This window comes from Sciurus vulgaris, assembly GCF_902686455.1.
Source record: "Sciurus vulgaris genome assembly, chromosome: 4".
Taxonomy (NCBI): domain Eukaryota; kingdom Metazoa; phylum Chordata; class Mammalia; order Rodentia; family Sciuridae; genus Sciurus; species Sciurus vulgaris.
In genome coordinates, this window is record NC_136464.1 from 93,258,698 (window position 1) to 93,282,089 (window position 23,392).

General features: G+C 35.6%; 1 long non-coding RNA gene across 1 annotated transcript in view; it reads left to right on the forward strand.

Annotated features, from left to right (window-relative positions):
* LOC306659824 overlaps positions 1 to 23,392 on the forward strand; it is a 96,054-nt gene that overhangs the window by 45,186 nt on the left and 27,476 nt on the right. The window contains exons 2-5 of the long non-coding RNA XR_013763461.1: positions 1,195 to 1,293; positions 9,344 to 9,383; positions 20,876 to 21,021; positions 22,349 to 22,451. This is a non-coding gene — a long non-coding RNA (uncharacterized lncRNA). The remainder of the gene's footprint in view (positions 1 to 1,194; positions 1,294 to 9,343; positions 9,384 to 20,875; positions 21,022 to 22,348; positions 22,452 to 23,392) is intronic.

Genomic DNA, 23,392 nt, shown 5'->3' on the forward strand with positions numbered 1-23,392 from the left:
TGGACTCTGAGGCTTTGCAGCCTCTTATAAATGCCTTTAATGTAGAAGATACTTAGATTTTTTTGACTATTAAATAAATAAAAACCTAAGATGAATCTCACCTTCTCCATTTGGCAACTGTATTTTAGAAAAGCCATGAAATTCCTTTAGACCTCAACTTCTTCATGGTCAAACCAAGTGAAAACAATTCTTCCCCTTGCTACTACAAATAGTAGATCATGAAAATTCATGAAATAACGTTACAAAAGAACTTTTAAAAGCCACAAAGCTCTAGTGATATGAAAGATACTAAAGTGGTTATTATTACTGGGAAAAATAGTATAATCAGGCATCCATATCTGTGTGCTCTGGACTGAACATACACGAAGTTTTTTATTGTTCCCTAAAAATACAGTGAACAACTATATGCATAATATTTACCTTGTATTGGGTATTATAAGTAATCTAGAGATGATTTAAAGCATTTGGGAAGATGTAGGTTATATACAAACACTATACCACTTCCTATAAACAGCTTGAGCTTCTGCAGATTTTTGGTATCTGCAGGGATCCTGGAACAATCCCCCGAAGATATGAAGGATGACTGTATTCTATGAAGCAACAGTCATTTGCTTCCTTTTAACCAGGATGTGGAGAACAGAACAGCATGGAGCTCCTCTGGCCTCCTCCTGTTCAAGTCCAATTTCTAAAGTGACATCGGCAAAGCAATCCTGAAAGCTCCAGGATGCTCAGTGTATTTCCTCTCAAACATGGACCCTTCTTCTGCAGTACTGTATTTGAAGACAATATGTTATAATCAAACTTCTCCCTTTAAAATTGACTCTGCCACTCATCCTTTCTTTGCCCACTTTTGGGAGAACTCTGGATTGCAGTGGTGACAGCTTGTTCAGTGACACAGTATGACACTAAGCAGCAGATCTCTGACTTGCAACTTTTGTTTCTATTTCTCTAATGGTTTGACAAACACTTGTTGAACGCCAACTGTACACAATGAGGATCACAAGAAGTATTTTATTTTCTCTCCCTTTTGGTGCTTAAACTTACTGGTGGCATGGGAGAAAACACAACAAAGATGGTTCATCATTGGGAATCTTTTCTCCTAGTTTTGTATGTCATAGATCTAATTAAGTGCTTTTCACAAAGTTGAAAGAAGTCTCCACCTAAAACCCTGTCCATTTTATCTTTATCTTTCAGTTCTCTCCTACACAAACCCTGACCAGATATCTATTCAAATGTTCCATGTGTTGGGCACAGTGGTGCATTCCGGTAATCCCAGCATCTTGGGAGACTGAGGTAGGAGGATCACAAGTTCAAGACTGGCCTCAGCAACTTAGTGAGACCCTAAGCAACTTGGCAAGACCATATCTCAAAAACACAGATAAAATTAAAAAATGGGCTGGGAATGTGGATCAGTGGTTAAATATCCCTGAGTTTAATCCTTGGTGCCAAAATAATAATAATAATAATAATAATAATAATAATAATAATAATAATAATAATAACAACAACAACAACAATGTATTCCAAAGTACTAGATCCTGAATACACTTCATGATTTTCTTTTGTGATATGTTCCCTTTGCCCTGATACTCAGCTGCCCTCCTGAAGCCTGTCTAACTGTGAGGCTGAGCTCAGGTCCTCCATTGTCTGAACTTCCCCTCAATGGAGTTCAAGTCCTTCTCTTCACATTAGTAGTGGAGGTTTCCTGTACCTTTGACTGTTCTTACAGCTGTCAGATTCTGCCTTTATTTAGGTCATGAGCCTTTCTCTTACTAGAAGTTTTTCTGTGAACTGAGCTTATGTCTTCCTCACTTACCTTGACATTCCCATTGTACCGAGCCCAACATTTCACCTAACAGTAGTGAACAGTCAATGCATCCAGGTACTGGTTTTATTGGAATGAATACGGGGTGAGTTTTCAATGCAAAGAGTTGTTTCACTTGTGGTTTACAATGAAACCCTAAGCAATAAAGAAAACAAAATTTAATTTAAAAGGTGGATTAATCAGCCCAACAAACTGAGAAGTGGTACTTTGTTTCTTCAAAGAGCATTCTGAATTGTACACGAATGGTATGAATCTACATCATGTACAACCATAGAAACGAAATGATGTACCCCATTTGTGTACAATGAATCAAAATGCAGTCTGTAAAAACTAAAAGATAAATAAAAGAAAAAAAAAGTACTTAGCACATAATCTGAAATCAGAAATTTAAGAAAAAAATTCACTGGGTTCTATATTTTCTCCCTGGGGTGTCATTTTACCCATTGAGCAGATGCATGAACAAAAGCACAGAAAAGAAATGTCATGTAGGACATCACATTTCCATGTCATACTTAAGCCAAAAACAGAAGGGCATCTTGCCCTTTGGCTAGTGGTCACACTACCTTTGCACAGCATTGGTTGCCGTGAGCTGTGAAGTACACAAAGTATAGTTGCTGGTTGACTGTGAACAATGAAGCAGAAACATTTCAGAACCCTGTGGGAGAAGAAATAAAATGGGATTTATAGCATTAATTCATTCATTCATCTTTTAAGTATGCATTACAATATATGGGGAAGAGAGCAGGGATGGAGAGAGAATATGTTTCTACCAAAGATCTTAGAGAGTCTTGATGTGAAATTGGACTAGATGTGCATAGTTCAATGAGAAGTGAGCCAGAATCTATTCACTATTTTTCAACTGGAGTTTTTTAAACTATAAAAATGTCTCACAGATTGTTCCATATCAGAACACATTGAGGTGCCTATTGCTATTTTTTTTTACAGCTGCAGATTATCTCCTAATATATTTTAGATGGTTTCATGGCAATGAATATTTAGCTTGCTTCCAAACATTTGCTAGATTTAAAGAGCTGAAGTTAGAGAAAGAACAATGATATTCTTGTACGTACATCATTTCCCATGTGTGCCAAGTATATCTCTGGGAAAAACTTTTAGACATGGAATTTTTATTGAAATATCACATAATACTCCATAAATTTGTACCATTTTTATATATCAATTTTAAAAATAAAAATAAATAAGTAAATACAGTCAAATGATATGCACATTTAAATTTTGATAGGTATCCCAAATTACTCTCCATAAAACTATATCTGATCCTCTAGTTTTTAAGCAATATCCATTTACTATCATGAATAATAATGGATCATTATAGTTTCCTTTTTTATCCATTCTTTTTTGCTAAATATTTATTTTAACTGCCTTATTGTTCATGATAGGTTCTCCTGAACAGTGTTGACTCGAATTAACAAGAACAGATACATTTCACCATTAAATATCACATTAGCCCTTTTTCATATTGATGTCCTTACCTACTGTTTCTATTTTGCTGAGAGTCCAATTTCAAATCATAAGTGATAGTTGAATTTTGTCAGAGGTTTCTCTGAATCTGTCAGAATAATGTTCTTTTATTCTGTTAATGTGATGAATTACATGGATTAATTTTTAAATATTAATGAATCCAAATTCCCAGGGTAGAACCACATTGATTGTGGTTATATTTTTTATATATTGTTGGATTAATTTCCTTTGGTTTTGTTAAGAATTTTGTGTCTGTGTTAGAAGGGACATGGTAGTTTCCTTCTCTTGTAATGTTTTTCTTTGGTTTGGGTATCAGGGTTACACTGACCTCAACACTTGGTAAGTTTTCTCACATTCATTTTCAATAAAAGTTTGAGTAAGTTTCTTTTTTGTATGTTTGACAGAATTTATCAGTGAGTCTATCTAGACTCAAATTTCTTAGTGGGAATTTTTCATGATTAATTCAATTTTCAAAGGTACATATGAATATATTTAGATTTCCTATTTTATCTCTTGTTGCTTTTGGCAAGTTGTATTTTCTACATAATTTTTCCATTTCATCAAATTAAATAGTGTAATATTATTCATTAAGTTCTCTTATTATCTTTTTGATGATTTTAGGACTTATAGTGATAGTATCTTTATTATTCCTGATATTGGTAATTTGTACTGACTCTCTTTTTCTTTCTGGTCTTGCCAGAAAATTCCTAATTTTATTAATATTGTCAAAGGACATATCTTGACTTTGTTTTCTCTACTGTGTGCTTATTTTCTGTTTGATTGATTTCTGTTCTTTACTATGTCCCTCTGTCTACTACTTTTGGCTTTACTTGGCTCCTCTCCCTTTTCCAACTTTTTAAAGTTACTTTTAAGATTTGTTTTATATCTTTCTTCTTTTGTACCATAGTCATTTAAAGGTATACATTTTGCTCAACTCCTACTTTTGCTGCATCCACAAATATTGATACATTATATTTTCATTGTTACAAAAGTGAAAACATTTTATAAATTCCCTTCTCTAACCAGGAATTATTTTTAAGCTGTTGTTTAATTGTCAACTATTTAAAGTTTTTTCCAAAGATTTTTCTATCTAATTAATCCTGCTGTGGTTCAATATTTTTTTATTTTAATTTTTATATATTTATTAATACTTGGGATCCTACAGATGGTCTCTCTTTTTATTTTTATTTGTTCTAATTAGCTGTACATGACAGTAGAATGCATTTATACATTTTGATAAATCATATATAAATGAGGTGTAATTTCTCATTTTTCTGATGGTACATATTGTAGGATCACATCAGTCATGCAGTCATATATGTACATGAGGTAATAATGTCTGTCTCACTCTCCTGTCTCTCTTGATAAACATCCTGTGTGTGCTTTTAAACAAAATGTACTCAGCAACTGTTGGATGAATTAGCCTAGGAAAATTCATTCAATCAAGTGTATTGACTGTGTTTTTCCAATTGTTAAAAAAATCTTTTTTTTTAATAACTAGCAAGCATAGAGTGTTTAATTGGAAAATTTTTTTTTTTTTTTTTCAAAACTACCCTAAGATTTCATCTCACTCCAATTAGAATGGATATTTTCAAGAATATAAGCAACAGTGGGTGTTGGCAAGGTGTGGGGGAAAAGGTACACTCATACATTGCTGGTAGAGTTTCAAATTGGTGCAATCATTCTGGAAAGCAGTGTGGAGATTCCTCAAAAAGTTTGGAATAGACCCACCATTTGACCCAGTTATCCCACTTCTCGTTCTATACAAATCAAAATATTCTTAATGCATTTTATCTCATTGCTTTATGAATTGCTGAAAGTACAGTGTTTAGAAATCTTGAATATTATTATGATTTTTCTCCATTACTCTTTCAATTGACTCAGTTTTGTTTCATGTATTTTGAAACTCATATTAATGACTACAATTTCTTCCTAATAAAGTAATATTTTTATTATTATAAAACATCCCTCATAAAAAGTATGTCCAAAATGATGGAGAAAGATCACCTATGTATGTTCCTCCTAAGGCAGACTAGAATATTGGCAAAATATGTCAAAATCAACATTTTTCAGAACTTTGGAAATTACCTAAAGGCTTGAAACTCCCCAAGGATTATTTATTTTAAAAAATGTCTAAAGCTCAATCAAAATGGCAAGCTTTGGAGCATCGTAATTTGCCCTGTTCCCATCCTTCTACATTCAGGTCTACTGTAGCCTTGAAAACCAGAAGATACAGGGTCATGGTGCATGTGGGAAACAGGTGCTTAACACACATCAGGTAAAAGAATAGTTTCGGAGCTCTCCAAAACCCCACATTCTGAGAAATTGTTGCTACTTGACTTGATAGCTCTCTGACAAAGTTCCAATAACAAAGCTTTTCATTTTTATTTATTTATTTATTTTTTTGATCCGGTTCAAGGTTAACTCAGTGCATAGAATCCCATCCCCAGGGTATTTGTTGAAAAACATTAATTGCAATTATTTGGCATCCAAGAAACCTAAGGTAGGAACGACAGCTGTGGCAAATGCAAAAACAGCTAAAAAATTTCAAAAGAAAATCTGGGTCAGAAGAGCTTTGGAAAGCTCTGACACATTTCTGAGAACTAAGAAGGCCAGTGCCTGGGCAGGGCTATCTGCATGCCCAGGGAAGACCTGAAAAGGACCTGTCTCTCACCTCCAGCAGACCTTAACAAGCTGTGCAATCAGAAAGAGAAGGTAAGGGTCATAAGATGCCAGAGCTTTGAAGGCATGCCCAACATAATTTGGCAAAAGGTTGACGACTTGATTCAAACATTTAAGGAAATCTACTTCCAGTCCTAAGCTGTCCAAGATGTCAACTCAGTAGAGTTTTCAGTCTCTACATAAAGAATAGAGACTTTATAAAGAAGTCACTTAACCAACCGCATCAACAACATCAGAAGGCTGTTTGCTACACACCCAGGAAAGGGGTCTGAACTGTTTGGCAAAGTTGCCATATCACATTAATTCAAATTAGTTAAGTTCAGTAGGATTGAATGCATTCATATCATTGTACAACTACTACCAGGATCCATTAAACCTTCCCTAATTTTTTTTCATATTTGTAAACTCAAACTATATTGTTTTAAGTTAGTTTATTAATTTTAATCCCTAGGACAACCACTAAGAAAATAACTCGATAAGACATAATAAAATCAAACACAAGAAGAATAAGATGACCTAATGAAAAAATATATATTTGGCACAGAAGAGGGTAGTAATGAAGGAATTCAGAAGCAAAAAAAGTCATCAGTCATTACATAAACAAATAATTGTAATGTTTCAATAAAAAAGGCAGAGATTAGATCAGTAGAGGATGAGAGGGGTAAGGGAATGGGGGATTGCTGCTGACTGATATTGACCAAATTTCATTGTTATATTGTATGCATGAATATATAACAACAAATTCCATGATTGTGTAAAATTATAATCCACCAATAAAAATGAGGGGAAAATAAATAAAAGGCAGAAGTTAACCAAATAGATTTTAAAAAGCACATAAGACAACTAGGTATTGCCTAGGAGAGACATGCTTAGGTTCAATAAACAACAATAAATAAATAGGTTGAAAATAAATGTGTGCAGAAAGTTATATTATGGAAATAGTAACCGAAAGAGAGTGAAAGTGTTCTCACAAATAACAGACAAAATAGACTTCAGACAAAATTGTTACTATAGACAAAGAAGACTATTTTATGATAAAAGTGTCATTTTATCAATGACGTAAAATTTACAAATACACATGTACCTCACAGCACAACTCCTAAATACATGAAATAAAACCTAAAGAAACAAAGAAAAACTAGATAATTCAACAATGATAGAAACACTGACACATCTTTTTACGTAATGGGCATGACAAATAGATATACAGGAAAAAGAAGACTTCAACAACACTATAAGCCAACTAGACATAGCAGGTACTTATAAATAACTCCAATCAAGAACTGTAGTTTGTACATTCTTCTCAAATGTGCTTGAAACATCCTCCAGAGTAAAGCATTTATCAGGTCATAAAAAATATTCAGTAATTACAAAGGGATGAAATCATTCAAAGTAAATTAGAAAATCACAATGAAATAAAATTAGAAATTGATAACAGGAGAAGATGTGGGAAATTCACAATGATGTGACAATTAAATGACACTCTCCTAAATAACCAATGGATCAAAGAAGGAATCACAGGGCAGTTAGAAAATAGGTAGAGATGAGTGCAAATGAAAATATGATGTATCAATTGATGGGATAAAGCTGAAGCAAACATCAGAAGTCTCCAATCAATAACCTAAACTTCCACCTTAAAAATTAGAAAAGACAACTATAGCGAGCTCGGAATGCAAAAGAATGAAAACAATGGAGATTAGAATAGAAACAAATGAAATAGAAAATGTTTAGAGAACATCAATGAAATCAAAAGCAGATTCTCTGAAAAGATTAATAAAATTGAAAAAGATTTAGTTACATCAACCAAAAATAATAGAGAGAAAACGCAACTTACTAATAATAGGAATGAAAGCATATGACTAACAATCTTCTTATGAAGAAATCCTACAGCAGCTCTATGCCAAAAAGATGAGACAATCTCAATCACATGGCAAAATCTTGGAAAGATATGCACTACTGAAAATGACTCATGAAAAAAATGGGAAGTTAAAATTGCCCTGTAACACATAAAGAAATGGAATTAGCCATTAATCAACTTCACCCACCCAAAGAAAAAAACAAAACTTCACTGAGGAATTTTACAAAACATCTGAAGGAGAATTGATAACAATCCTTCACAAACTCTTCCAAAATATATGAGAAGCATACACTTTCTAACTTATTCTACGAGGCCAATATTGTCTTGATATTAGAATCAAACAGAGATGTCAAAAGAAAGAAAATTGTTGGTTAATGTATCTTGTGAATATAGGTACAGCAATCCTCACCAAAGTACAAGCTAACCAAATCCAGCAACATATAAAAAGAACTGTACACCATAAGCAAGTGGGGCTTATCCATGAATTGCAAGGTATTTTAACTAATAAAAATAAGCATAATGCACCATATCAATAGATTAAAGCATAAAACCCAAATAATTTATGTCATAGAAAAAGCAATGCACAAAATCAAATGCTCTTTCATGATAAAAAACAGTCAATAAACTGAGAATGGAAGGGTAGTTCTTCCTGATGAAGCATGTCTACAAAATCCACCAATAGCATCATGCGTAATGGATGCTTTTTACTAAGATCAGGAATAAGACAAGGATGTTCATTCTAACAACTTCTCTAACATTGTAATGGAGGTTCCAGATAGGGCAATTAATTAGGCATGAAAATGAAGTAAAATGTGTTCAAATTGGAAAGGAAGAAGGGAAAGTATCAATATTTGCCATTGGCATGATCTTATACATTTTAAATACCAAGAATTACACATAAAATGATTAGAATTTGTAGACAAATTCAGCCAAGTCTGTATGATATGAGATCAGAATACAAAAATCAATTGATTCATACTTACTAGCAATAGTAAAGTATCAAAAATGAAATTAAGTAAATAACTCAATCAATTCTAGTGAAAAATGTATATGAAGAAAAGAGGAAATGAAGGAGTCCTGTAAGAAGAGAAGCTAATAGAAACAGAGCTGATCAGAAAAGTGGAAAAGTGGTTAGTTTTGATTGCAAATCAAAAGTATCACTTGCAATTCTGCAGGCTAGTTCAGTCTAGGGTAGAACTGGGGCTGCATTTACAAAACTGAAGTGTTTCTCTTTGCCTCTGTTACCACCTCTGACTGCACAGTTCCTGAACCAATTCTAAAAATCCCTGGGGAGTTCTGAGATGTTATGTTACCACATCCCTTGGTGCCAACATAATGGTTGGTATTTTCACTCCATTGGACCTTTCCTAATGTCTCTGTTGATATCTATTCTCCAGGGTCCAAAATCTACTAACACATGTGACATCCCTAAGAAGATGGAATGATGTTAAATGATAATACCCAAATCACCATCTTTATCTCCTCCCAATCTGCAGGACCAGCTCTCTGGTATGGTGAAGTCCTTGGGTTTTCATGGTAGATACTATCTCTGCATTTTGCTGGTAGACTACAGATGGGTCAGTTGGCTGTGTGCTCTCTGGATGCCCTAAGAATTTGGTGAGAGTTGGGAGCTTGTAGGTAGTTTTCCCTTTCCCTCTTGGAGATCTCTGCATGAAAATATTTCTTTAATATCCCTTTGTAATTAATCCTTCCTCTCTCTCTGGAGAACACAATCAGGCCCATTTAAGAGTGGTCCTAAAGAGTAAATAATACTAGCTAGCATATTTATTACCAGCCATATTCACTAATTTATTTCATTCTCAAAATCATCCAATAAGGCAAATAATGTGATTGATCTGATCACTTGAGTTTTCTGCTTTACTTTATTGATATGATTAATTATATTGTTTGATTTTTTTTTAATGTTAAACAATTCGATGTACATTCCCATTTGGTCATGGGATAGAATCCTCTTTACCTTTTTACATGCTTTGGTAGCTTGTTGTTTTTAAAGGATTTCTTCACTTCTTATAAGTTATCATATTAGTGAGTGTGAAATTGTAACTTTATTGTTTTTTCAATGACTGAATGTTCTGTAATGACAGTCATATTTTTTTTCTGATATTGATGATGTGTGTCTTTATTTCTGTCAGTATTGCTAGAGGGCTATTTATTTTATTGATATGTTTAAAGGAAACAGCTTTGTGTTTTACTGATGTTCTCTTTCATTTTTTGTTTGTTCTTATTTTCATTATTTCCCTTCTTTTAATTGTTTGCAGTTATTTTCACTATTTCTCTTCTTCTACCTTGTTTGGAACTATTTCACTCTTCTTTTTCTGGTGTCTTGAGATGAAAACCTATGAATAGGATTTTCTTTATTTCTAATGGAAGCATTTTGTGGTATAAATTTTCCTCACAGCCCTGCTTTTGCTACACCTCATTTATTTTTCCATGTTGTGTTTTCATTCCGTTATACGTGTTTTTAAATTCCCTTTTAGACTAACTCTTTGATCCACATGATTATGTACTAATGTGTCATTTAACATCCATGTTTAGAGATGATCCTATTGCTTGCTTTATTTATTTCTAGCTTTAGTTCTAGTTCTAAGACAACATGCTCTCTGTGTGGTCTCACTTCCATTAAATTCATTGAAGTTTGTATTAGGGACCATGGTGTATCTTGGTGATCATTTCATAGACACTTGAAGAAACTATATATGCTGTAGCTATTGGATGGCACATCCCACATACATCAATTGATTTCTCTTGATTGAATTGTTCAGCTCTTCTATACACTTTCTGATTTTCTGTCTTGCCTAGAGGGAGATGTTAAATATTCAACACGTGTGATTGGTTTACTTCTCCTTTTAGCTCTATCAGTTTTTGTTTCATATATTTTGAGGATTTTTTTTTGTGTAGAACACACACATTTGAGATTGTGTCTTCTGGTAGATTAACAGTTTATCATTATGTGATGTCCCTCTTTGTTTCTAATATTTTTTTTCCTCTGAAGACAATTTTATTAAATATTACTGTAATCAATTCTTTTGTAAAAAATGTTTTCGGGGTTTATTTCATTTATTCTTTTATTTTCAACATAAGTATTTCATTGAATTTTAAGTGAGTCTCCTTTAAGTAGCACATAATTAGTTGATGTCTTCTGACCCATTCAGGTGAACTCTGTCTTTTGATTGGTGTATTTAAACCATTTACATTTAAGATAATAACTGACACATTAACACTTAAGTCTGGGACAATTTTATTTTTGTTTTTTATCTGTTTCCTCATGTTCTTGTTTCCCTTTGTGCCTTTCTGTGGGTGTCTTGACCATTTTTTAGTTTTCCATTTTGATATGTTCACAGTGATTTTCAATGTTTTTGCATCATTTCTGTAGTGGTTTCTCTGAGAATTACAAGACACTAATGGGGCCTACAGCATCCTGTGGATATTGCAATATTACCACCCCAGATGAAATGTGGAGGCTTCCCTTCCACTTACATTCCTTTATCTTCCCACCATATCTTGGGTATCAGAAGGTGACTGAGATTTTTACTTTTTATCAAAAATGATTTATGGGCTGGGGAGATAGCTCAGTCGGTAGAGTGCTTGCCCTGCAAATATAAGGCCCTAGGTTCAATCCCTGGCACTGAAAAAAAAAAAAAAAAAAAAAAAAAAAAAAAGATTTATAAATCTCTCAAGGAAATAGTCCATTCTGCCTTATTTCTGCTTCTTTTCTGTGATTTCCTCTTCCTTCCTGGTATTCAAAGATTCCCCCTTTATCATCTTCTTTCTGTTTGAAGAGCTTCCTTTGGCCCATCTTTATAGATAGATCTGCTAACAAAAAGTTGTTAGTTTTATTCCATATGAGAATGTTTAGTCCCACTTGATTTCTGAAGGGTAATTTTGCTATAAATAGACTTTATGGTTGATATTTCTTTTCTTTCAGAACTTGAAAAATAGTTGGCACTTCCTTCTGAACTCTGGTGTTTCCCCATATGTAATATGTTTTTTTCCCACTCTGGCTGCTTTCAAGACATTTTCTTTATGTTTAGTTTTCAAAAGTTTCATTATGATGTGGTTTGGCATAGATTTGACTTTGCCTGAGTTCAAGTTTGCAAGCCCAGGTCTGAGACTTTGTCTTTTACCAAATTTGGTGAAAATTTTAGCCATCATTTTTCCGGTTACTCTTTCAGCCTGTCTTTTCTTTTTGCATAACAATGATACAAATGTCAAATCATTCATTACATGTCCCACAGATCCCTAAGACTCTATTAATATTTTTCAGCATAATCTTTCTCTGTTGTTCAAATTAGGTAAGATAAATCTACATCTTATCCTCAAATATTCAATATTCTAACATCTCCACTGTACTTCTGAGTTAATTCAGCAAGTTTCTTAAAAAACATGTTATTAAAGATGATGGAATGAGATTGACATCATTACTCTAGGTACATGCATGATCACACAAATGGTATGACTACATTGTGTACAAACTGAGAAATTAAAAGTTGGGCTCCATTTGTGTACAATGAATCGAAATGCATTCTGTCATGTGTAACTTCTTAGAACAAATTAAAAAAACTAAAAAGGAAAGAAATTCTAGTACCATGTGTCTGTCTAGGAATTTATTCACTTTATTTAAAATGTTTAGTTTATGATATAAACCCTTCAATAAAAGTTTATTACCATTTTTAATAGAAAAAACATGCTATTATATTTTCAGTTCAATTATTTTAATTTTTTATTATTACTTTTATTTCTTTGTTGAGACTCCATACTATTTCATTTTAAGAAAAAATTTCATTGATTATTGAAGCATTTATTAGACCTCCGCTTTCAAACCCTTATCATTTAATGCCAACATACGGTTTATCTCCACGTCAGATGTCTTTTCTTCTTCTATTCAAATTATGACTTTCTTACATCTTGGCGTTATGGGTAATAATAAATATAGATAGATAAATAAATATCAACAGATAGTCTGGAGTATTATCTATTACTTTAGGAGACTGTGAGTTGTCATTAATACTTTTGTTTTAGTATGCTATCACCTTGTTTAGGTCAACATCTGGGCTGAGGTTCCAAATGCAATTCCATTTTCAGTATCTCTGAGTGTTATCTTCATCTGTTACTTTATCTGGCGTTTCCAGGTTCCTGCTTAAGAAAGTAGAAGTGATTTCTTCAGGCCAGGCCTGAGGGTTTCTTGGTGGGAAGAAATGTGGTAGGACTCCCCACTTCAGCCCCAGTTACTTCCAGCAGGAAGGAAGACACTCTCATACCTGCAGGAACAAAGAGGCTTCCTGGACCATATTGCCTACTATGTCTGGGTCCTTCTCCTGTCTGTCCTGATGTTTCTGGATGTGTAAGGTTAAAAGTCTTAGATACTCAAAGATCAAAAGACCTTCTGAGTCAGGTGCTTGCTGTACCTAGTTATTTTCCTCCAGTTCAATTTGTCAACACAGTATCTCTAGGTGGGGAAAGGGGTCTCTTCCCATGGGACACAGAGGCTTACTGAGCAGGCTACCTGGGGTAGCCAGGTCTCTCAGGTCTGCTTTGCCCTCCAGCAGCCTGAGTATGTCTGGTAGAAGTGTAGGAAATTAGAGGGCTGCTGATTGATGTCAGGGCTCCACATGGTTGACTCTAGCCAGCAATGTCATCCATACCTGCTGTGGCACAAGAACTCCAGTTGATCTCAGGAAGGAATGGCCCATTGTTGTCTTAGAATGCTTCCTTTGTCAGGTGACAAGTACAGGATATCCTGCACTGAACTGCTCCCCCAGCCTGGGTACCAAACCATCTCGCCTTCTACCTACTATCTTTCAGAATCCTTCAAAGAAGAACTCGAAGAACACATATATAGGCCATTGGGGAAATTTTCTGAAACAAATTTACAACTAGATGCAGCTCTCATCTTTAGGTCAATAATCAAGTGCTTGTTATTGGACATAATCATTTTCATTTCTTATAGAAGAGAATTGTATGTGTACTTACCAGGTTTCTACAACTCAGGGTTGTAGAATGGTTCAATGGTAAAGAAATGTAGCATTAGGCAGGATACCCAGTAAATTTTTTTCTTGCCCATTGCAAAGTCTTTCACAATTTATCCTGACAAGTAGAATTACAGATAAAATTATACACTTTTAAATGAACTAACACAAGGATAAAGACTCTGTGGACTGGAAATGCCAAGGAAATAAGAAAATGTCAAAGCTGTCATTTCTTATACTTCTCAGAAGAGCTCATTATCAGCCACTTTTGGAAGTAAAACAATAAAGATATAATCATATGTGACATATAGTTAGCCAAAATTTATTTAAATTCATCAAGAAGTCAAACTAAAATTATTAAAATAATTTCATTAAGAGTGTCATTAAGAGTGACCATCTAGCCAATTGTGTATTGAGCTTGAGATAAGACCTTCAAAATTAGATATTTTAAAAGACTGTTTCTTTCTTCATGGTTTTCTATTATGTATGCTTTATGACATTTGGAGGGGGTATTTTTATGTATTTTGAAATAGTAGGAGTATGTGTTCCAAGCTATTTTTTATTGATATTGATGAGGAACCAGAAACTTTGGAAGCCATGGATCTAAATGGCCTTGGCAGCCCAGCATAGAAAAGCAAGCACTGTCCAAGATTAAAAGACAAAGACATTCAGAGAGAAAAGTCAGGCTGATGGGAGTAGAAGAAATGGAAGAGAAATAGCACCTATATTCTAGGCAGGATGGTTCAGGGTTTATGTGTATATTAAAATACTTTTTACTGGAGAGAAATTGAACCATCTATAGAACCCCTTTATTCTTTAAGCTGGTGTGAGTGTTAATTTTATTTGTCAACTTAGAAGGTATCTTTGTACGAGATTAACTTTTAAATTGGTGAGTTTGGGGTAAAGTCAGTTGACCTCCATAATGTGATACTCATCCAATCAGTTGAACATCTGAACAGTATGGAAAGACTGCCCTTCTCAAGCAAGAGAGGGTTATCCATTAGATGGTCTTTGGACATCACCTCCTGAGTCTCCTGAGTTTCCAGCCTGCCAGTCCACACTGCAGATTTTGTCAGCCTCCATAATTGTGTGGAACAATTCCTTATAATAAATGTGCATGTGCACACACACATACACACACACACACACACGGTCCCCAAATTAATGGTTTGGCTTATGATTTTTTGACTTTACAATGGTGGTAAAATCAATATGCCAGTAAAAATCATATTTTTAATTTTGATCTTTTCCTAGTTTGCCAATATGTTTTACAATGCTCTCAGAATGGTGGAGAGTGGCAGCATGCCAGCATTTTTGGATATTGCTGAGGTTTTTCATTGCTGTTTTTGCTGTTTTGTTTTCATGTCCCATCATGTCCATAAAAACACCTGCCTGTCTTCTTCTATGTACGTTCATGATAAGCAGTGACGCCCCTTGCTGTTTTTCATTTTCAAAAGTATATTCAATAAATCACCTGAGATATTCAACACATCATTATAAAATTAGAGGATTTTATCCAACAGTAGGTGAATATAATTGTTCTAAGAATGTGAAAGGTAGGTGAGGCTAATGACATTCAGTAGGTTAGGTATCTTAAATGCATTTTCAATTTATAATTTTCAATTTATGAAGGTCTTATCAGGATGTAACCCTATTGTTATATTTATTCCCCAATTTACATAGAAAAAAATAAGACCTATATGTAATTTAAATAGCACATACAGCACTCTCTCTCTCTCTTTCACTCTCACTCTCGCTCTCTTTCTTTCCCCACCCCCCCTCTCTGTTAGCTGTATTTCTCGGGAGTGTTCTGACTAAGACACCTAGCAAAAGAGGGAGAGTAGTGTGTAATGATTACTAGTGCTGACTTGGGAGACATCGTAGCTCTGTCTCAGTAGTCTGACTCTCTGGGTATCCTAGGGCATGCCAGTTTACTTATTTTGGCTTCAGTTTCCACAACTGTAATTTGGGAATGACAGTAGTACTCTATTTTCATGAGACTGTTGTAAAGATGAAATTAATTGATTAATGAAGAGACTTCTTATCATACCCTTGGCATATAGTTGGGGTGCAAAATCTATTAGCTCTTGTGATTATAATGGGATTTCCCCTAAAGTTTTGTTTAAAAAGTTAACCACTACTGAAAAATGTGTGTAAACCACTGGAATAACTTGTTTGCTTAGGCCAGAGTTCTTATTTTGTGCTTACTACTAATCAACATCTGCAATATTCAGTGGCCATAGCAAGAGGATGTTATTCTAACCAGAGTCAAAATTAGTTCATATTTGTGAATCAACCCAGTCTAAGAACAGAAAGGAAACAGCCACACCACCCAGAGTTAGAATTCAAATGTCCTCACAAGGTGACACAAGAGATTGTGGGTGTTCCATTTCAAGTTATTTTAAATGCAATGTCTCTGGACCAATCACAATGCTCCCTTACATTCTAAGAGTGAGCAAAGAAGATATGCACCTGGGTTGCTATGGTAGATGAGGGTATAAGGGTACATAGCTCTACATATTCCAAGATGATTTAATTAATGAAAGTAGGAAGTTCCTAATGAGCATGGGTTATATTCCAGGCTCTAGAAAAGATAGGCCTAAAATATAAGGCAGAGTGGCAAGGCTCTCTCCTGTAGGTAACGACAAATTCAACTTGTAATTGCTGACAATCAGTTTCACTTTACCACCAAACCAACTTCAATGTATTCTCTCTTACAGGATCACTACATTTTTCCTTTAAATAAACCTTATCCTCCAATATCATATGGCCCTGAATTAATCCTACCTGTTTAAAAATGCCCGTTGGACCTCTCTCTCCATGAACTTTTTGCTTGTATGATGTCAGTTCCATGCATCCCTTGAATTTTCTTCTCAAATATTCCTCAATTTCTCCTCCTGACTGTTACTTCATGAGGGTAAGGATAGAAACCTTGTAGACTTCACTTACACATACTTGATGTTAATGTTTACTATTGGTTCAACTGATAGACACAGTTCTTCCCTGGTACTTCAAATGTCCTTGGGAAAAGCATTTCTTTTCTTTATTTTAAAGTTCCCATCCTGTTTACATCACCCATCTGTTCTTTCACGCTGTTTACCTCTTTCACCATGGCTCTTAGCATATTAACCATCGTTTTCCTATGTATGTGTGCACATGTATACGCAGTACTGAGGGACAAAGCCAGGACTTGTGCATGCTAGGAGAGCTCTCTGTTACTGACCTACATCCCCAGGCCAAATCACAGTCATTATAAATTCTCTATCTGATAATTCAAAAATTTGTGTCATGTCTAGGTCTGGTTCTGCAGATTTCTTTCTTCAGACTATTTTGTCTTTTAGTATGCCTTGTGATTTTTCATTGAAAGATGTTGATGTCGTATTAGGTAATAGGAGCTGAGATAAATAAGTTTTTAGTGTGAGATTTTGTGTTAATCTGTCTAGGAGTTAGATAATGCTTAATGGTTTCTATAGCTATAGGTACCAGAGACTTATAATTCCTTTGCCATCATTGCATTTGTCCTTCCTGTTGGCTTCAGGCTCCTCTAAGACCTGCTCCTTAGGTGGAGTTTGAGGCTTGAAGTTCTTTCAGCTGTTATGTTAGAGCCCATTAGTTTGGGGGGTTAGGTATGTGTGGTAGGGAGGGAAGAAGCGTTCTAAAGTCATGTGACTAGCTCTCAGTTTCTTTTGGGCTGGTGTCCCTGACCTAAGACCTCATGAGTGTTGCTAATCCACTGCCCATAAGTGAAACAGAATAGCTGGGGAAACTGGGGTTGGAGAAGCATTCTTTGCTTCTGATAAGGCTCTAATAAAGTCTTTTATCCTAGAGAACACCTTTCTTTTGGAGAATGCTCTGTGATTACTTTTAAGTGATTATTCTTCCCCTTCCTCTGCCATAGCTAGCAGAGCTTTCCTGGCCCTGCTCTATGAAAATCTGGTAAGGTTATACAAGATGAAGTCAACAAAAGCTTGGAGACAACCACCTCAAGACTGTGCCCTTAGGAGTTTCTCACTCACACTAATCCCCATTCAATTTCCAGAAATTGATCAAAATTATTGTTTACGTGTGCCTACCAGCATATGGCTTCACAGCAGATTTTGGCTGTAACTGTATTTTCTGGTCCCTCCAGCTTTCAGAATAGTAGTTTGCTGTGTCTTCAGTTCTCTTATACATTCAAGAAAAAAATGTTGTTTTTCAATTTATTCAACTATTTCTTGTCATCAGGAGAGGGAAGATAATTTCCAAACTTTTTTACATTTTGGACATTTCACATGCTCTCTTTATCCATAACTATTTACACACACACAACACACACGCACACACACACACACACACACACACACACACACACAAATACGTAAATTAAGTCAAATTAAAAAGAAGGCAAGAAGGTAAATGGATGGAACTAGAGAATATCATGCTAAGTGAAATAAGCCAATCCTAAAGAACCAAAGGCAAAATGTTTTCTCTGATAAGCAAATGCTGATCCGTAGTGGGGGGTGGGGAGGGAAGAATGAAGGAACTTTGGATTGTGCAGAGGGGAGTGAGGGGAAGGTTGGGGTGGTGGGGATGGGAAGGATGGTAGACTAAGACAGGCATAATTACTTTATATACACATATGATTACACTACTGGTATGATTCAGCACCATGTACAGCCAGAGAATTGAGAAGTTATGCTCCATTTGTATACAGTATGTCAAAATGCATACTAATGTCATGTATAACCAATTAGAACAAATTTTAAAAAAGAAAAAAGAAGGCAAGAAATTAATAATTAAACCAAATGTAGAAAGATGGTTAAATGAGGTTGATACAGAGTGAACTTCTTCATCAAACTCAATAAGCACAATAGAGTCCATGATAATATTAAGGTCCCATGAAAATGTTTTTACTTCCTTTTAGGATCAGAAGAGAGAAATTTATATAATGGTAATAAACTCAGCTTGGATTTACTCATGTTTGTTTATTAATTTTTAAGGTAGTGCTCAGAATTGAGCCTCGGGCCTCTCACACATGCAAGGCAAGCACTTTGTCCCTGTGTTCCATACCTAGTCCTTTTATGCATCTTTTTAACAAAGCAGTTGTAAAATATAACTCTATATGTACCCACACATGTTTCATATGTATTACATTACAATTATTACATATTCTTATATGCACATATACAATTTTTAAGGAAAGGGACTCACTAAAACAAAGTGTTGAGAGCCCACCAAAGTCTGCACAAAGTGAGTAAAAGGATGGGGTGGCCAGTAGATATAGGTATTGATGAGGTCCTGCTTTCTATGTTAGATAGTATCTCATGGGTGTTATAAAATTATATAAATTCATATAATCATAAAAATTAGAAACTAAATACATAAACATACGAATAAAGAGGGTCACTTGTTAACCAGTGATGATAATGTAACAAACCAAAAATGATGGTATGCACTTAAAGTGAAGGTGTGAGGGAAAGAGAAAGACAGAAAGTGAGAGGGGGAGAAAGAGAGAAAAAGAGGAAGAGGAGCATCAGCTAAGTGGGGAAAATGCTGCAGACCATTATGCAAAAGAAAGTAGCTTCATTTAAATTTTGTTTGTGTTTACTGTGGCCACATCCACCTCACCACCGACTGTAAGGAAGGTGGTCTGGGGCAGGCCACTCTGAGCCCTCCTGGAGATGAGTTGACACTGAGAACCAGCCATCTTATCTGTTTGCAACTTGCTCCTCATTCCCCATCTGGACTTCTAAGTTACCATCGACTGGTTTATTGTCTGTCCGTTCTTCCTCCCAGCTTTGTGCATGTGTTTCTGTTGTCAGCTTGGCACTCGTTGCTCTCCTAGTTATGCTTTTGCCTCTGTATTTCAACCCAGGCATTCACATCTGCCTTGACTTACACCCCACAAGGATCAGAGTTTCTCCCAAGAACACTTAAGCCCTGGAATCCTGTCCCACGACCTTACTCTCAACCCAGCCCTCTGGTGGAGGGACAGAAAGAGGCAAGACTTGAAAGCACAGCAAGTCTTCAGGGTGCAATAATAGTGCTAAATACCACTTGAGAATAAAGCTTTGCTCACATATGCCTGAGCATCATCAGGGACCAATAATTTTAAATGGAAGTGTTCTCTAAGCACTACCACACTGCTCAAGTTACAATGTGATTATCCTACACAAAAATAAACCATGATGTTAGTGGAGAGGGGCTTTTGAACATCCTAGTGGGCACTGCTTTGTGCAAGGAGAGAGGACATTTACACCAGGCATTGTGTGCAGACTCTAGGACCAGTCCATACAACTGTTTTTATATATTTATTTGTAATTTGGAAGAATATACATACATAAAGTACAACTTATTCTATTTAGATTCCCACTCTTATGGTCGTGCGTGATGTAGAGTTACCCTGGTCCTGTATACAAATGCAAGGCTAGGAAAGTTATGACCAATTAATTCTACTGTCTTTCCTATTCCTCTTCCCCCTCCCTACCCTTCATTTCCCTTTGTCTAGTCCAGTGGATTTCTATTATTCCCCTCCCCAACTCTCTTTATTTTGGGTTAGCATCCACATATCAGAGAGAAGCCTTTGGTTTGGGGGGATTAGCTTATTTCACTTAGCATGATATTCTCCAGTTCCATCCATTTATTAGCAAATGCCATAATTTCATTTTTCTTTATGACTGAGTAATATTCCACTATGTATATATACCACATTTTCTTTATCCATTCATCTGTGTAAGGATACCTTGGTTGTTTCCATAGCTTGGCTATTGTGAGTTGAACTGATGTAAACCCATCAAATTTTGAACCCTGGCTCTGCCATTTATTAATTGAGGGATTTCTACTAGCAAGTTGAATTCCTATGCTCTTTAGTCCTCTTGTCTAACAGATGGTGATAGTTACAAATCGTAGGGTTCCAAAGGTCACAGATTAGGGTATACACCATATGCATTTGCTACTAAAATTGTTAATTTTTTATATTCTAATTTATCTATGCTTGCAGAAGAGGAGAATGGTTGGTTCTGTAGGGTTTTGATGCTGAGAGCCTGTTTATTGTTTCCTCAGATGTGATTGCACTTTTATCCACTGGACACTCTGAGAAAGAAAGGTCCTTTGGAGAGAAGCTTTGCTCTGCATTGTGGCTCTTTGCGCATCCCCTTCTGGATGCTCCTGGGCAGAAGAGACAGGGACTCACACCAGACCCCCAAGAGGTAGTCTATGCTCACTGGGCTATTGGTGGTGTGGCTGGTGCTGAGTTCTCACAGAGAGATGTTCAAGGACCTCCAATCATGCCCAACAGTCAGTTTTGGGACAAGACATGGGAGAAATCAGTTCCCAGTTGTGAAACCCTACCTCCTACAATTGTCATTACATATTTCAGATAATCAGAAAACAATCGACAATCTCAAACACTGTGAAACGTCCCATAAGCCTCTGCAAAAGACTAGCAAGAAATAAAACTGAGCTCTGTCCAGAGACATCTGGCCTGAACAAAAGGCTCAGAATGTTTTTTAAAACATCTTGTTCTTGACACAGACCAGACTTTTGCCAACCAATTCTCCTCCTTTAAAACCCCTAGATCCATTCTATGTGGCTCTGACTCCTTTATTCCAGGTTCCATCCAAGTTGTGCAAGAGCCATGGGATTATTTCATGACCTCAGAACTTTTAACTCCATCCTGTCCCCATGCTATCATCGTTCTCCCAAGTGGGATGCATGGCATGGGCCAGGGTCCTCTCACCTACCAGAAACTAATTTTTCCCAAGGTCAATCACACTGCCAGCCAGTGCATTTCCCAATTCATGGTGTCATGACCTCCCAAGAGCAACCCACATGTTATCTCTGATTCCCCTGATACACACTGGGTGCTTGGCAAATACAAAAACCACAAGCACAGCTAGAGTTCATGGACAGTCAGCTCAAAGGGGGTTTCCTCAATGACATTCTTTTCTGAGAACCTCATTGATTGTTCTCCTGAGGCAGATTGTGGAAAAAAAACAAAACTCTGAACTCACCCTATTTTGGTGGACCAAGGACCTCATTTGGAGGAAATTAATAAATTAATAAGAGCTGAGATGAGACATGCCAGATGACCTTCAACTGAAAGTACCTTGGAATGGCCCTGCAGTTGCAAGGAAGAACAGATTTTAGTAGGTGAAAATGACAGCAAGATTACCTAGCTTCCCAGGGTAGAGTCCAGGGTAATACAACCTGTAGGTTTGTGCTGGGCATTTCTTTGACCTGCAACCAAGATGCTTACATTTAATTACAAGTATAATTAAAGTAATGTAGGTACACAATTAAAATCACATACCCCTCTGAACAATAAAGGCTTAATATTAAAAAAAAAAAAAGATTTCTTGTCCTATCCCTTCCAACCTTGGGACAAACTTGGGTTCTGGCAATACCACCATTTATAAAATGAGTTTGGAAACGTTGCCCCCTCTTCTGCTTCCTGAAAGACATTTTGTAAACCTCATGTTATTTCTACTTCAAATGCTTATTAGAAACCATTTAAACCTTGAAAATTCTTAATAGATGAATGGATAAAGAAAATGTGATATATATGCACCATGGAATTTAACTAAGCCGTCAAGAAGAATGAAGTTATGGCATTTCATTGGAACTAGAAACTATCATGGTAAGTGAAATAAGCCAATCCAAAAAACCAAAGGCTGGATGTTCCCTGCATAGGCAGGGGTGGGGGATTGAACAAGAAGGAAATAGGGGGAAGGAAAAGGGAATGGGAATGGGAAAGACAGTAGAATGTATTGGACATTACTCCCTTATGTTCATATATGAATACATGACCAATGTAACTCTACATCATGTACAATCACAAAATGAGAAGTTATACTCCATGTATGTATGATATGTCAAAATACACTTTACTGTCATGTGTAACTAAAAAGAACAAATAAAAAATAAATAAACCTGGGCAATTCTTTCTTCAGAAGGGTTTATATACAAAGTCAACTTGTTTTTATACAGATTATCTAATTTTAAGTGAGTTGGTAATTTATGGTTTACAAGGAATTGCAGAAGAGGAGAATGGTTGGTTCTGTAGGCTTTTGGTGCTGAGAGACTGTTTACTATTTCCTCAGATATGATTGCACTTTTATCCACTGGAAGGTCTGAGAAAGAAAGGTCCTCTGGAGAGAAGCTTTGCTCTGTATTGTGGCTCTTTGCACATCCCCTTCTCGATGCATTTCTTTTAAGTCATCAAATTTATGAAGATAAAGTTGTTCACATTATTCACTTTTTATTCTTTTAATATCCATAGGGTCTATAGTGATAACCCTCTTCCTTCTGAGATTGATAATGTGTATCTTCTTTCCTTTCATTTCTGTCAGTCTTTCTACAAGTTTATCTTATAGAACAAGCTTCAGGTTTTATTGATTTCTTTCTATTATCTGTTTTAAATTCCACTGATTTCTGTTCCTTTTTATTTTTTTCCTTCTATTTCCTTCGGAATTATTTTACTCTTCTGAACATCTTAAGATGGATGATTAGATAATTTATTCAAAATTGTTCTTCTTTTCCAATGTAAGCATTTCATTCTCAAAATTTCCCTCTCGGCAC